The following is a 14,516-nucleotide window of genomic DNA, read 5'->3' as shown; positions in this document are numbered from 1 at the left end:
ACTTTTTCTTTAAAAAAATAAAATATTTTATGTATGCATGTGCATCTCCCTTTCTCTTCTCTGTCTCTCTGTCTCTGTGTCTCTGTGTCTCTGTCTCTCTCTGTCTCTGTCCCTCTCTCTGTTTCTCTCTCTCTCTCTGTGTTGTGTGTGTGTGTGTGTGTGTGTGTGCGTGTGTGTGTAGATACCTGCAGACCAATCACAGACAATAGTAAAAACAACAGAACTGACAACTACAGACAGGTTCAGTAACTTTTAGAAATTCTCAAAGGACTATGCTGAACAACAGGTCATAAAAATCAGCCGATGATTATATACCATGTTATTCTAATCATAAAAATTTGAAAAAACAACATTTTAGGGTACTCAGGGCTATGGACACAGAATCTCTAAGGAAGGTAGTTGTGGTTATGCTTGGCAGCAGGAAGGATCTGTGACTTGTTGGAGCTGATTAGTATATTGTCTGTGAGGGTGGATATGGAAACCTTCAAAGCAGCAATATCATTCAATACATATGCACAACAAAGTTAATTATTTTACCAATGCAAAAATCCTGAAGGTGATACTTTTACTATAATTTGCTAAATATTATCTTCTGATGGAGACTAAGCAAACTGTACAGCAGGTCCACGTCATTTAAATCTGTGTGGTATAACTAGAGCAATACATAGAGGGAATTTATTCTAATAAATAGCTGAGGCTTAGGTCAAGTTGGGTGTAAATTTTGCTCAGAAAGTCCTGATGACATTAAAGCCTGCAAAAACTAGTGTTATCCTCTACAAAAAGATTATAGATCTGAGTATAAAATTTAACTGAGGGCTTTTAGCAGAAATCATAGTATCTATGATCTAGGGTAAAAATTACTTAGAAAGGACAATAAAGACATGAATTCTTAAAGAGAACAGTCAGTGAATCGCAGTTATTCTAAATTGCAGATATCTGCTCTTCAAGATACCCTATCATTAAAGTAAACAAAACAGGCTGGGGCTGGATGTTTGCTAATCAGACAGCTAATAAAACAGGGAAAACCCAGTACCCGCATATCCAAAACAAGTGATTTGCTAAACTCGGCAGCAATCCAATAAGTCAATTTCTACCACATAAGAGATTTGAAGAAACACGTCACCAAAGTTGGTAAGTCGCCGGTAGATGAGTGCAATAGCTAGTCTTGGTTGTCAGCTCGCCTGCGTTTGGAGTCAGCTATAACCTAAGCAGCTAGGAAGACTTGCGAAGAATTTTTTTGGCTGCGTCATTGGAAGGGAGCAGACTCACCGTATGTCTAGTTCATGCCTTCTGGTGGCAGCCCACATAAAAGGATATGGAAGAGTAAAACCTTTGCGTTGCGCCTGCTTACTCTCGTTGCTACTGTCAAGTTCATCTACCTATTGCTGGGGCGTTCCCTCACTGGTGTGAGAACCTTCTTTGGGATCCCAACATAGACGGAAAAGAGGCAGCTCTCAAGGACTTCCCTGGGACTACAGAACCTAATAAGAACTGTTGAGACATCCGGGCCACGAACCAAAAACAATCCTCTGGATCCTTGACCCTTACGGTCAGGAGACAGCCATTGTAGGATTGCTCAGGCCACAGTCCACAGCCTTAGTATGCATGTGTATATGTATGAAAACGCACAAACACACACACACACACACACACGTATGTACGCATGCACTCTCCTGCATGCATGTGCCAAACACACATGCACATTCTATCCGTTCCTTTTGAGAACCTTAACTAATAGAGTATTCGTTAGTGTCTGCATGCTGAGTTGGACAGTGGTCCACATTCACATCTCTGAAGGCTGGGAGCGACACTGTATGACTGATGTGAAGGAGTCTGACAGAGGAGAGTTCCTAGATTGTCCATGGGGAGGTCCAGTTTCACTAAATGAATCCTTAAAGGGTGACAAGTGGGCCTGGCTGCAGTCAGGGATCTGTGACAGCAGAATAGTCAGAAAAATCAACATTGCAGATTTTCAAAATGGGATTTAGTACCGAGGCTGAAAAAGCCAGAAAGGGTGAGTACGTAGGGTCCCTCCTGTGTGGACCCTCCAGAAAGGGCAGCCTGTTAACACCAGGAGACCTCTACTAGACTTCTTATCTGACCTAGAACCTAGCAAATTCGTATTCTTATTTATCGTGGCGATAATGAAAAACTAAAACAATTAGCCATCCAGTGTGTAGTAAGAGGTAGACATTGTAGTGCTTGCCTATCAACCCCGCACTGGGAGGCTGAGGCAGAAGGATTGTTGAGACTTGAAATCAGCCTAGGTTTCACAGTGAGCAGCAGACTGACAAGACAGGACTGTATGGTACCGTCCATCCTGTGTCAAAAAACAAACAACAATGAAGGCATGAAATAGTGAGCTAATGCAATACTTCCTTCAGAACAAATAGTTCAGAATTCTTTCACAGAACCAAGCACTAGAGAAGACAAGAAGAAACCTTATCTTAAACCTGTAAAGCTACCAGAACAGTTTTGTTGGTTTTGGAAGAACCAGACATTGAACAAACACTTAACAATTATGGAACGAAACAGTCACAGGGAGACCTGTAAAGGACTATTCACAGCAGCTGCCTCTCTTTGTCACCATTAACAACTGGCACCTATCCCAGTGCCCTTTATGTGACTAAAGAGTGATCTGTCCGTACTGTGGACCGCTTCTCAGAAGTAAACAGAAGCAAATTTCAGATGCATGCATCATTGTAGATGGATATCAAGACTCTCATGTTGAATGAAAGTTCCTCTCAAAAGAGTTGGGTGCTGTTTGATTCCATATGCGAATCATCTCAAAGCTTCCTATGTTTGCAGAAAATGGCTCAGTGGCTGGTGAAGTTAGTCTGTGGGAAGGTAAATGACTATTAAGAGGCAGGTGGACTCTTTATTTGTAGGGTGACATAGCCCTGAATCCCTGTCACCGTAACAGTAAATTAATCTAAGTTGAACCATGAGACATGTTACAATGTTCCTCCATAGAAGTTCACCCAATATTCATCAAAATATGTAAGAAGTGGAAGCAACCCCTCCATGTCCATCTGATGAAGAGAAGATGCACCACAGGTCATCCAAGCTACAGCAAAATGCTATCTGGCAATGAAAGGGATGAAGAAATGGTGTTTGCTTTGCCAAGGATAAAAAGACAGGAAAATCCATAGAAGAAAAAATGAAATTGTGTTTGCAGAGGGTTGGCCGGGCATAAAAAGTTATCTCAGGTGAGTAACACTTTTCTTTGGGGAAACATTAAAATAATTTCAAAGTCTGCTAACAAATCACTCTGTTAATGAACTAAAAATCATTGAATTATACCTTTTCATGCACCATTTTATGGTGTATGAAGGGAATGTCATAAACATACACTACATGAATCCTATCTCAATAGAACTGATTTAAAACTAAAACATATAAACACTGAAAGTGTCTGGGTGATTCTGTCCTGGGTTTATAGAGTTGGACCACCATGGTTTCATAGAGAGTGCATAGGAATTCCTGGCAGTACTATTCTGTGACTTCTTGAGAATCTTAACCACCTAAAGAAAAAAAAAGTTAATTTAAAAAAAGGATACTGTTTCATGCACACAGATGAAAGATAGCTAAAGTAAATCTCTGTCTAAATAAAATGCAATGAAATTAAATAATATCAGTATTTCTTAAATAGGAACAAGGCACTAAGGAAAACCATTATGTTTCTCTTGCAGTGAAAAACCAAGAAGGTCATGTATTCCATGTTTCCTTCCATGTGAGGAAAGAAACACCCATGCCATCCATTTATGGGTAGCAGTGATACATGCAGAGTCACAAGTGATATACGCCCATTCCAGTGACCAGCACTTGGGAGACCCAAACCAGAAGAGTATTCTGCTACTCCCCCAAAGCCAGTCCCCTCTCAGTATCCCTTCATCCACAGAAGGCTAGGGAAAATAAATGGAGGTTGACAATATAGCATCACAGATGCAAATGTACATACCAACCCTCAGATGAAGTTCCCAGAATCTTGAGAAAGAGCACTTATTATGGACTAAGAAACACATAAAGAAACAGCTGATAGAACCAGTGGAAATACTTTGAAAATCCCTGCATAACCAGGATGTCCCCTACCAAGACAGCAGAGCCGTGGGTCAGTAAAGGGTGTGGAGATATACTCCCGAGTTGGTTTCAGGGAACAGTGTCTTCTTTATGGAAACAAGCAACCTCTTATACAGAGGAAGCCTGTAGACTGCGGTTGGTTAGCACATTACCTCGGATGGGACAGCGAGCACTCACATCACCAGGGTCTCTATATGAAGCAGCACATTAAAGATGACATGAAGAGTCATCCTAAGGCCAGCTACAGGCTACTCAGCCTACTTCACAATTCAGTTTTCTGACTTTGGGAGCATGCTGTATTGGTAGAGACTGTTTGTTTGTTTCTTGGCTGCCCAGACTCAAATAATAACATAGAAACTATATCAATTACAACACTGTATAGCCAATAGCTTAGGCATATTATTAGCTAACTCTTACATCTTAAATTAACCCATAATTCTTGTCTGTGTCAGCCACGTGGCTTGGTATGTTTATCAGTGAGGCATTCTCATCTTGCTTCCTCTGCGTCTGAGTGACGACTGCAGACTAAGCCTTTCCTCTTTCCAGAATTCTCCTAGTCTGGTCACCCCACCTATACATCCTGCCTGCCATTTTATTGTTTTATTAAATCAATACAAGTGACAAATCTTTACAGGGTACAAGACCATTGTCCCACAGTAATGGTGTATCATGTTTCTTCTTTAGGAGCACAGGGTGCCAAGGAGGCTGGCCACCAAGTCGTATCCACATTTTCTCCAACACACTACTCACATAAAATGTTTCTTAAGTCTCTCTTATGTGTACCAAATGTCCTTTATCATCTACTGTGATAAAAAAAATGTGCACGGGCCATTTCAGGCTCCTTCGCCTCAGCTGCCCAAGGAACTGGCTGGGGGCATCTCCATGGACACCTGGGAACCCCTCTAGAGTCAAGTCTCTTGCCAACCCTAAAATGACTCCCTTAATTAAGATATATACTTCCCAGCTCCCATATCCACTCTTCCTCCATCCTAACCATACCATTACCCAAGCTCTCCCCATCCTCCCCTTCTCACTTTTCTCTCCCCATCGCCCCTTAACCCTATCCCACCTCCCCCCAAGTTCCCAATTTTTGTCTGGCAATCTTGTCTACTTCCAATATCCAGGAGGATAACTATATGTTTTTCTTTGGGTTCAGCTTCTTATTTCAATTCTCTAGTATCACGAATTATAGGTTCAGTGTGTTTTATTTATGTCTAGAAACCACTTATGAGAGAGTACATACCATGTTCATCTTTTTGGGTCTGAGTTACCTCACTCAGGATAGTGTTTTCTATTTCCATCCATGAATATCTTGCATATCATCATAGAACCTTCATCTGGCGATGGATGGAGATAGAGACAGAGACCCACATTGGAGCACTGGACTGAGCTCCCAAAATCCAAATGAGGAGCAGAAGGAGGGAAAACATGAGCAAGGAAGTCAGTACCGCAAGGGGTGCGCGCACCCACTGAGACGATGGGGCTGATCTAATGGGAGCTCACCAAGGCCAGCTGGACTGGGACTGATGGAACTTGTGATCAAACCAGATTCTCTGAACGTGGTGGACAATGAGGGCTGACTGAGAAGCCAAGAACAATGGCACTGGGTTTTGATCCTACTGCATGAACTGGCTTTGTGGGAGCCTAGCCTGTTTGGATGCTCACCTTCCTAGACCTGGATGGAGGGGGGAGGACCTTGGACTTCCCACAGGGCAGGGAACCCTGACTGCTCTTTGGACTGGAGAGGGATGGGGAGGGGAGTGGGGAGAGGGGGAGGAAAATGGGAGGTGGGGAGGAGGTGGAAATTTAAAAAAAAATGAAAAAGAATGTGAAAAAAATAAGAGCATGGTTTCTACCATCATGGACATTTGCAACTTACAGATGGATCCAAGGCAAAAATAAAAACACAAGCAATAGGTGTTTAGGACAAAAAATAGCATAAAACGGAATGGGAGCAATGCCCATGAGTGTTCTTTGTGTCTTTGCACAGATGGCCAGGGATTCTTTTTCTGATAGGCAGACATTTCAGAATGGAGCTCTGAATGAGGGGAGAAAGCAAGTTTCCTAATATTCAAGGAAGAACATGGCAAGGAAATGGAGGAATTGATACGCTTAGAGAATCAACAATGTTGTCAACAGCAGAGAAATAAAAATACTGAGAGCAGAATAGACAGGGAAAGGTGTCAAGAATCTACTCGAGGCTTTGTCATCTAGGACAGCAGTGGAGATTAAGAGAATTGTTTAAGGTGTTCTATTCTGTTTCAAGACTTGGTCTCACTCAGTCCTCAGCCTCATCTTGAATTTGCAGCAAGCCTCCTGCCTCAGTGTCATGGGTGCTGGGATTGCAGACAAAAGTCACTCAAGCCTAGAGAAGAAAGTGTTGGTTTGTTGTGTTTCGTTGATATAGTGTGTTCAAAGAAAGGCAAGCATGTGCTTTGCAAAAGTCAGGCAGCAACCACATGAGCTAAAGACTCCATCCTTGAAACCATAGCCATCCTTGAGGGCCACAATATGACTATTTTACAAAACAATAATACTAGCTACCCCCTAGTGCCTAAGACCTCCCAAGCCACAGTTTTTCTGATCATCTTTACGGTGCCAAGCATGCATTCCTTCCTATTTGAGTGGCCCTCAAATCTAATCAAAATTTTAAAAAAGGCTGCCAGTTACCATACTAATTGTTGTATTGTCACTGTGATAAAATACCATGACCAAAGACAACCTAAAAAAGAGTTTGCCTTGGCTTGTGATTCTGCAGGGCTGGATGTCCCTAACGGTGATGAAAGCATGGAAGCAGGTGTAGGGACCTGAGAAATCACATCTCAGCCACACATGGAAGCAGAGAGCAAACTGGAAGTGAGACAGGGCAACTATCGAAGCCTTTCCGTAGGGACATCCTTCCTTCAGCATGTCTACACTTTCTGGAGTGTGCATATTTTCTCAAACAGCCACAACCCACAAAGGAACAAATAAATGAGGCTTTGGAGGAGTGTTTCTTATTTAAACCACAAGCTACTTAATCTATAAGTGCTCCAGTGGGTGTAGGCAACTTTTCTTTCCAGCAGCCAGTCTCAAGTCCCACACAGAGGCTTGTATTAACTACAAATACTCCGCAAATAGCTCAGACTTACTACTAGATAACTCTTAGGTTTTAAATTAACCCATATTTCTTAGCTACGCTTTGTCATATGGCTTGGTACCTTTCCTCAGGACAGCATTCCCATCTTGTTTCTCTCTGTCTCTGCTCAAGACTCCCCAGCCCATCCATTTTTCTACCAGCATTTTCAGTTTCGCTTTACCACCTAGCCTTTATTGTTCAGCTCTTGTCCAGTCAGCATCTTTATTAAACCAATCCAAGGGACAAATCTCCACAGTGTACAAAAGGATTATTCCATAGAAAGTGGACATATCTATCCTGGTAGATCAGTAGTGCAGGACACAGGATCTAGAGTTGTGTACTGTTATTGATAACACCCTGCACCCTGCCCTGCCCCAGTCAGTCCATGTAGCAGAGAGAAAACTGCCAGTTAGCTCAGTTCCAATTTCTTATCTTTATGTTCTGCAACCAAAACATGTGATCTCTTTAGTATTAAGGTCAAGACACCTAGGTCTAATCAGCAATCAGTAGCCTACATTGTTTTCAGGACCTCACGAGGCTCTCTGATAACAACTCACAAGGAGGTAGCCCACCCTTAGTGTAGGTGTTCTCATTTAATAACCTACAGCTTCCAGGAGTGTTTTATTCTCCATACATAGTACTTCCAGACAAATTCTTATAACAAGCATTTTTAAACTTGCTTACACAAATAGCAGGTTTACTTACAGCTTTCCCAGAGATCCCTAGTGTTGGCTGACCCTTTCCCCAAGCCATTCCTCTCCCCATCTCCCCACTCCCATCCCCATTGAAAATGTTCTACCCCCCAGTATTGCCATTTCAACTTTTGTATCAAATATGTGTTCTGTTATCTACCACACATGCCGCCACAAACCTTCTTTCCCTGCCTGGCAGGCTCCTTTCTTGTTTTCTGGCTCTAGACACACTCACTCCCACATAAATGCACATATATAAAAATCAGAAGCTAGGATCTACAGATGAGAAAATTGTCTTCTAACCGCTACATGTTCACTCTGGTATGCAAGCATCCATAGTAACACATGTCATAGATACATATGCACACAATAATAATAATAATAATTTAAAAATTAGAAAAGTTTTGGTGGGAGAAAAAAAGATTCTAGATTTTTCTGGTTCAAGCATTTCCCAAGTATAGCAAAATAACCTAAAAAAATCATGTAATGACCTTATTTTTATTTATCATCAATCCATAAGAACACTTGAAATAAATATGTAAATATCAGTAAATAAACTGTATTATCAAGAATTTTATGTTTAAAATTTGGATATGTGGGCCTGAAAAGATGGCTCAGAGATAGAGAGGACATTGCTCTTGCAAAGCTCTGGGTTCTGTTCCCAGCACTAATATTAGGTAGCTTACGGCTGATTGTAATTCCAGCTCCAGGGAATCTGACACTCTTTCTCTGGACTCCAAAGGTACCCGCATTCATGTACAAAAACCTATACACAGACACATACTTTAAAAAGAATAAAAATAGATATTTTTAAAAACTGGACATCTGTTCTATCCCAACAATAAGTATTATTTGGTACTGTAGAATGGTACCTTACTTGAATAATAGTTTTTTGGTTTTAATTTTGAATATCTTATCAAATATTTTATTGACATCAGTGATTTTAAATGAGTATGTTTGCTTCATAAATATCAAAGAATCATTGAGAGAATTTAAGAATCATATCCCTAATATATATAATTTATTTAATATATGAACTACCTAATTACTCAGGAAAATATTGTTTGCTAAATGTAGAATTTAAAAGTGAAATATTGGTTTAGTTAATACAATTTAACACAAATCTAGATAACTATGTTTATAAATTAGACTTAATATTAATTTAAAAGGTTTTGTTTAACAATTGCTACAGTTATGATATTCTTAGTAAGAGAACTATAACTTTTGCTAGTTTTGCCTTAAATATGAAAACTAACTTTTATAGCCTATTATGTTAATAAATTATTTTTTTAAAAAATCAAAGATATTTTCACATGTGTTTGTAAGTATATGTGTATACATACAATTATATAAGATTTAAATGGTAATAAGAAAATAGAATGTAACACAGTAAATGATACATGTGGAATTGGGCATGGGGGCAACACTTGGTAGGTGCAGGCTGGAGTTCAAGGCACCCTCAGGCTGGACCAAGTGAGACTGAGCCATGAAACAAAACAAAAGCCTGTGATTTACCCTAGAAAAGTTTAACAAGCTTTTTTTTTTTTTAATCAGTAGCCTTTAAAGATTCTGCAGTGTCAAAGTGTTTGTGTATTACTTGTGTAGGTAACAATGAGAAAATCCTTGTGAACTCGTGTGTGTCCATTTTGCATTCCATCAACAGGGTCAACAGCCTGCTAACTCTCGCTCCTCGAAACACAGGCGTGACAGAGTTAGTCCACCTACACTGCCATTTCTACCCCTGTCCCGCGTGAGATCTTTGTACAATGCAGTAAACCAAAGGATACACACAAGGTTCAGACTGTGATTTCGGCACCGATGGGGAGAGTTATTTGTATTTGACAGTACTATCATGGCGAAGGCTGAAACATCTGACGGTGACTTAAGGAGTAGTCAGGAGGGAAGCAAGAGGGTTCACAGTGGGCAGTGGGGTGAGGAGCTATGCTCACACAAGACCAAATTGTCCAACGACAGTCAGAGGCAAGCTTGCACAACTCGAGGAAGTAGAGACAGAATTCCTCTTGAGAAACTACTCTCCTGCTTGCTTTCCAGAGAGAACCCGTAGGCAGATTAATTGTGAAACGCAGGCTTTGGATATGGGCTATAAGAGAAGGTCAAACCCAGGGCTGGGGAAGACTCTCTGAGACTCAAACTTGGATGGTTCTTCTTGAAACAAAGTGTGATTTCCTTGCGCTTGGAAAAACAAATCAAAACAAAACAAAACCAATTGTGCTAGGCACTTTATTTTCTTAATAAATAAAACAGTGAAGCTCATTGTTTACCCTGATAAGTAACATCTATAGGATTACCAAATTATGTGCTGCAAATACATGTGAAAACATGTTAAGCACAAGAAATACCCTTGCAACACCCTGGAAACCAGGAACTTGGTATTTAGGATGCTGAATTTTACATTTAATATGCCAATGCTCTTGGTTCTGAGTGACAGAACCAAGCCTGAGAAAGATAATATCTTCTCCTATGTAGTCACGATGTTAGTTACAAGGAACCTAGCCAAGGGAAGGCTAATGAAGTATTTGTAGGTAAGCATCCTTCAGTGTTCACTGAACACCAAGAAAATGAGAAGCTTTTCAGTTTTGTACAGAATGAGTTACAGGCTAGCCAGCGCTACATAGTGAGACTCTTGTCTCAAAAACTAAAACAAACCAAACAAAAATAATGAAGGCAGAGTGCAAGGAGAAAGGCGAGAAAGAAAAAGGAAAAATAGGGAGGGGAATGGAGGAAAAAGTGGAGAGCCTCTTTAGAGTTTACCCCAAGCTAGGGAACCTTGGAGGACACTGGGGGCTGTGATTCAGTGGAACAAGGGAGATAGGGCTTAAGCAAGATTAAATGCACGCATTAAAGAGAAAGGGACACTCAGAACTCGGCAATTTGGGTGATATGCCAGAGGCTGCCATGTGAATTACCCCATCGTGCACAGAAAATGACGAGCCAGAGGATAGCTATGTCAGCCACGAGTGCTAATGCATGTGAAAGGCCATTCTCTTTAAGGGGGGAGTATTAAGTCAACACAGAGGAAAAGGTCTAAGAAAAAAGCCTCGTCTAACTCTTATGCCAAGAATGAGCTCACCTTCCTCTTAAGGCTGGTGGACAGCTTAAAGCTCCCTGGCTTCTGTGAAATACAAATATTAAAAAACAAAAACAAACACCAGGCTTAAAATTGAGATAGTAAATAGCAAAACACTTCTGCCGGAAAAAGCAAATGAAAGACAAACACAAACTCTCCAAAAATAGCGCTTCAAAGTTGCTCACATTGCGGAGGATGTGTGGCGGAAACAGAGCAGCTGAAAGAACAGCTTCCTGTCTTCCTATCATTGTCTTCAACCACAGAGTCCCTGATGGTTTGGGTCCGCTGCCCCTCACCTGACCCCAGCTTCCCTTCATTACATTGCAGAGCTGGCCTTCCAGGCAACAGTCAAATGCCACCGTCACCGGTACTGTCCACAAGCCCAGTCCTTGATTATCTATCCATCTCACCTGTCTCTCACCTGCTTCCTCCAGTAGGGCTTGACTCAGTCCTCAAACCCTGGTACACAGGGTCCTTTCCGCTGCATGCTGAAGCCAGCTGGGAACCACCAAGCAGTCCATAAGAGTCAGCTGTAGGTCAGAGCAAAGCGATGCTCTGGTTAGTATCCAAAGAAGGAAATAACGCATCGTTGAGACCACTCAGCTACTTAAACAAATTACCAGAAGAGTTTTTGTTTGTTTGTTGTTTACTAATTCTTACTAGGTGAGAGTACACAGTGGTCCTTAGAATGTAAGGAAAATGCATGTACTTAGAATATTCTGCTGGCCTCATACACATCTGGCCCTCCATATCTGTGAAGTCTACATATATGAATCCTATCGACTAGAGATACAAAATATTTTTTTCTTTATTACCCCCTGAACAATACAATACAGCTATTTGTAAACCATTTACACTGTATTGGGCATTACCAGAAATCTGCAGGTGATTGGAAGGTACACCACAGGATGGGTGTAGGTTGTAGGTTAAGAAAGTAGCATTTTATAGAAGGGAAATTGACTGTCAGCAGATTTAGGGTTGTGTGTACATAGAGGAAGGGTCCTGGATCGAAACTCCCAGACATATGAAGGGACAACTTGGATATAAATGTCTTACACAAGGGCAATCCTTTGCTCTGGGACTTAAAAGCGTGGAACTGGGTGCCCTCTGGCCTGGTTCTGGAGCTCAACACACACCTAAGCAGGCCTTCCCTGAAGCCCTGAAGCTTTCCCCTGTTTTTCTGACCTGCATGACTGACTTAAAAGGCTAGGACCTAGAACCTTCCAGGACAGATGAGGAAGTGCCCCGGTAGTGACAACACAAAAAATTGAAGGGAATTTAGAAATGTTAAACAGATAGGGGATTTCAGCATGGCTATGGGGTCTGGGGTATAAGGGTCTTTGAAAGCTGGTGGGTGAGTGGGGGGATTAAAGCGGGAGATGAGGAAGATACTAGAACATAACTTAGTGCCAGAGCTTGCCTGGCAGGCGTGGGGACCTGAGCTTAAGTCTCAGAACCAGAGAAAACAAAACAAAAAACAAAAACAAAACCACACCTTGAACAGTTAGGATAACTCAGTGATTAAAGACGCCTGACTTTAAGCCTGGCAGCCCAAATCCCGTCCTCAGGACCCAAACAGTAGAAGGAGAGAATGGACTCCTACAAGCTGGCTCCTGACTTTCACATGTGTGTGCACCCCCAGCTTCCCCTCCATAAACACAGATACACAAGATTAACAAGGAATATAGATATTGTGCCAGAGACTATGGCTTTGGACTAAACTCCTGCTCTACGGCTCTAGCAGACTGGGCTAAAAGTCCAGAAGGACTCCCAGGCCCAAACTCCAAGCTCCAAGATGAAACAATGGGGATTATCAGACCCTCCCAGATAAGTTAGCCTTAGAGAGAGCCAATTTCCCAAGTGTCCAGGCCAGTTTCAACTAGCCCGTCATTGAGGTTCCCTCAGCCTGCATTCCTTTCTCCCTTTACAGCATCTCACTGTTGCGAAGACCAAGCTTACCTCAGACAATCCTCCAGCTGAGCTCAGCCTCCTGAATGCTGATGTTACAGATGTGTACCATGTATTCTCTGCCCTAAATATTACACAATGGAAGAAAACCTGAAGTAGCCTTGTGTTAACTGGTCAGCTACTTTCCTTACAGAGAGCTTAGCTTTGAAATGACTCCTCTTTTTGGTGAGGCTATCTTCTGTCTTTTTTTTTTCTCTCCATGAAATTAACTTTGTTATAAAATATGATAAAACAAATATTCCAGCAGTCTTTCCACATAGGAAACTGACAGAAAATTCCCTTCAGTGAGGATTAGTATAATGAAAAGGCTTCGAAGCCTTGATGGGACCTCATGGTGGGAGGGCGAGCTTTAGACAGAAACAGTATAATCCAAAGAGATCTAATCAAAATGGGGCTTAAAGGAAGCTGGAGATGCTTCCCAGTAACCTGGAGTTTAATGAAGAATGGGAAGGGGGAGGAGAGGGAGAGAGAAGAGAGAGGGAAGGAGAGGAAGAGAATATGGGGCTGTGAAAGGGATCTCTACAGAGACGAGCCAGAAGATCCTCTTCAGAGAACCGCCTTTATCTCTTCTGGTCGACGTTGTATGCAGTATTGTATATATTTACCATATTGCTGTGTACATTTCTACCTCTGATTAAGATACTTATATAATGTTTGTGTATTGATATATATTTACCTACTGCAATGTATATTTGTACATTGTTTATATTTGGAGGTCATTGTCCTCATTTGTTTCACAGTTGTTTATTGTCTTAATCTTTAAGTTAGATAGATATTGAGAATTATATAGACTAATAGTCATCTAAGTTTGTCATTTATAATTAGACTAATCAGGTTCTTTAGATATATAGAGATTATACTCAGTATAGATAGATAGTCTTCAACTTCTTCAAAGAGCTGTAGAAAATGGCCTTTAATCTAACTCAGAGTTTTGTGGTAGTGAGACACAATTGCTCCTGGCAACACCACTCTATTCCCGAGAGAATGTTGAGCACCAAAGACACTCCACCTGGAGCCTTTCCTTTTGGCAGAACTGGCCTTGGGGCAAAGAAAGGCCCATACCTCAACCACTGACAAAGATACAGAGCATGCATCAATGGATAAAACAGGGCTGTCTTATCCTGCCAAGACAGGGTAAGATAGTTTTGAAAAGTTGCTTGCCTTTGAAAATGGTGTGTCAGTTATGTTAGGCCTTAGCCAAAGTTGGTTGCTTCAACGCTGCTAATGTGACTTTGGGTGATTGCCTAGGTAGCTAGTTGTCTCTGTGATTTGTTGCATGTTTTGGAAGTTGTTTTACTGAACTTCCTAATTAACCAGGTAACATTATTTCCCTTCTCAGATCTTCGATGGGGTTGAAGACTATATAGATGTAGTTACTTTTCTCTCATGACTTGGCCAAGTTATTTATTATACAAGACCTAAGCTAGTTAGAATAGGATATTTGTACTTATTGTATATAATTTCATAGTAGGTTTAGAACTCTCTTATTTAAACAAAAGGGCATCGCATAGGAATCCCCAGAACACTGGAAAGTTCTGACTCTCTAACATTCCAGGCTTGACAAGGGATT

This window comes from Microtus pennsylvanicus, chromosome 19, assembly GCF_037038515.1.
Source record: "Microtus pennsylvanicus isolate mMicPen1 chromosome 19, mMicPen1.hap1, whole genome shotgun sequence".
Taxonomy (NCBI): Eukaryota; Metazoa; Chordata; class Mammalia; order Rodentia; family Cricetidae; genus Microtus; species Microtus pennsylvanicus.
The sequence above is the reverse complement of the archived record's forward strand: the minus strand, read 5'-3'. Positions refer to the sequence as shown.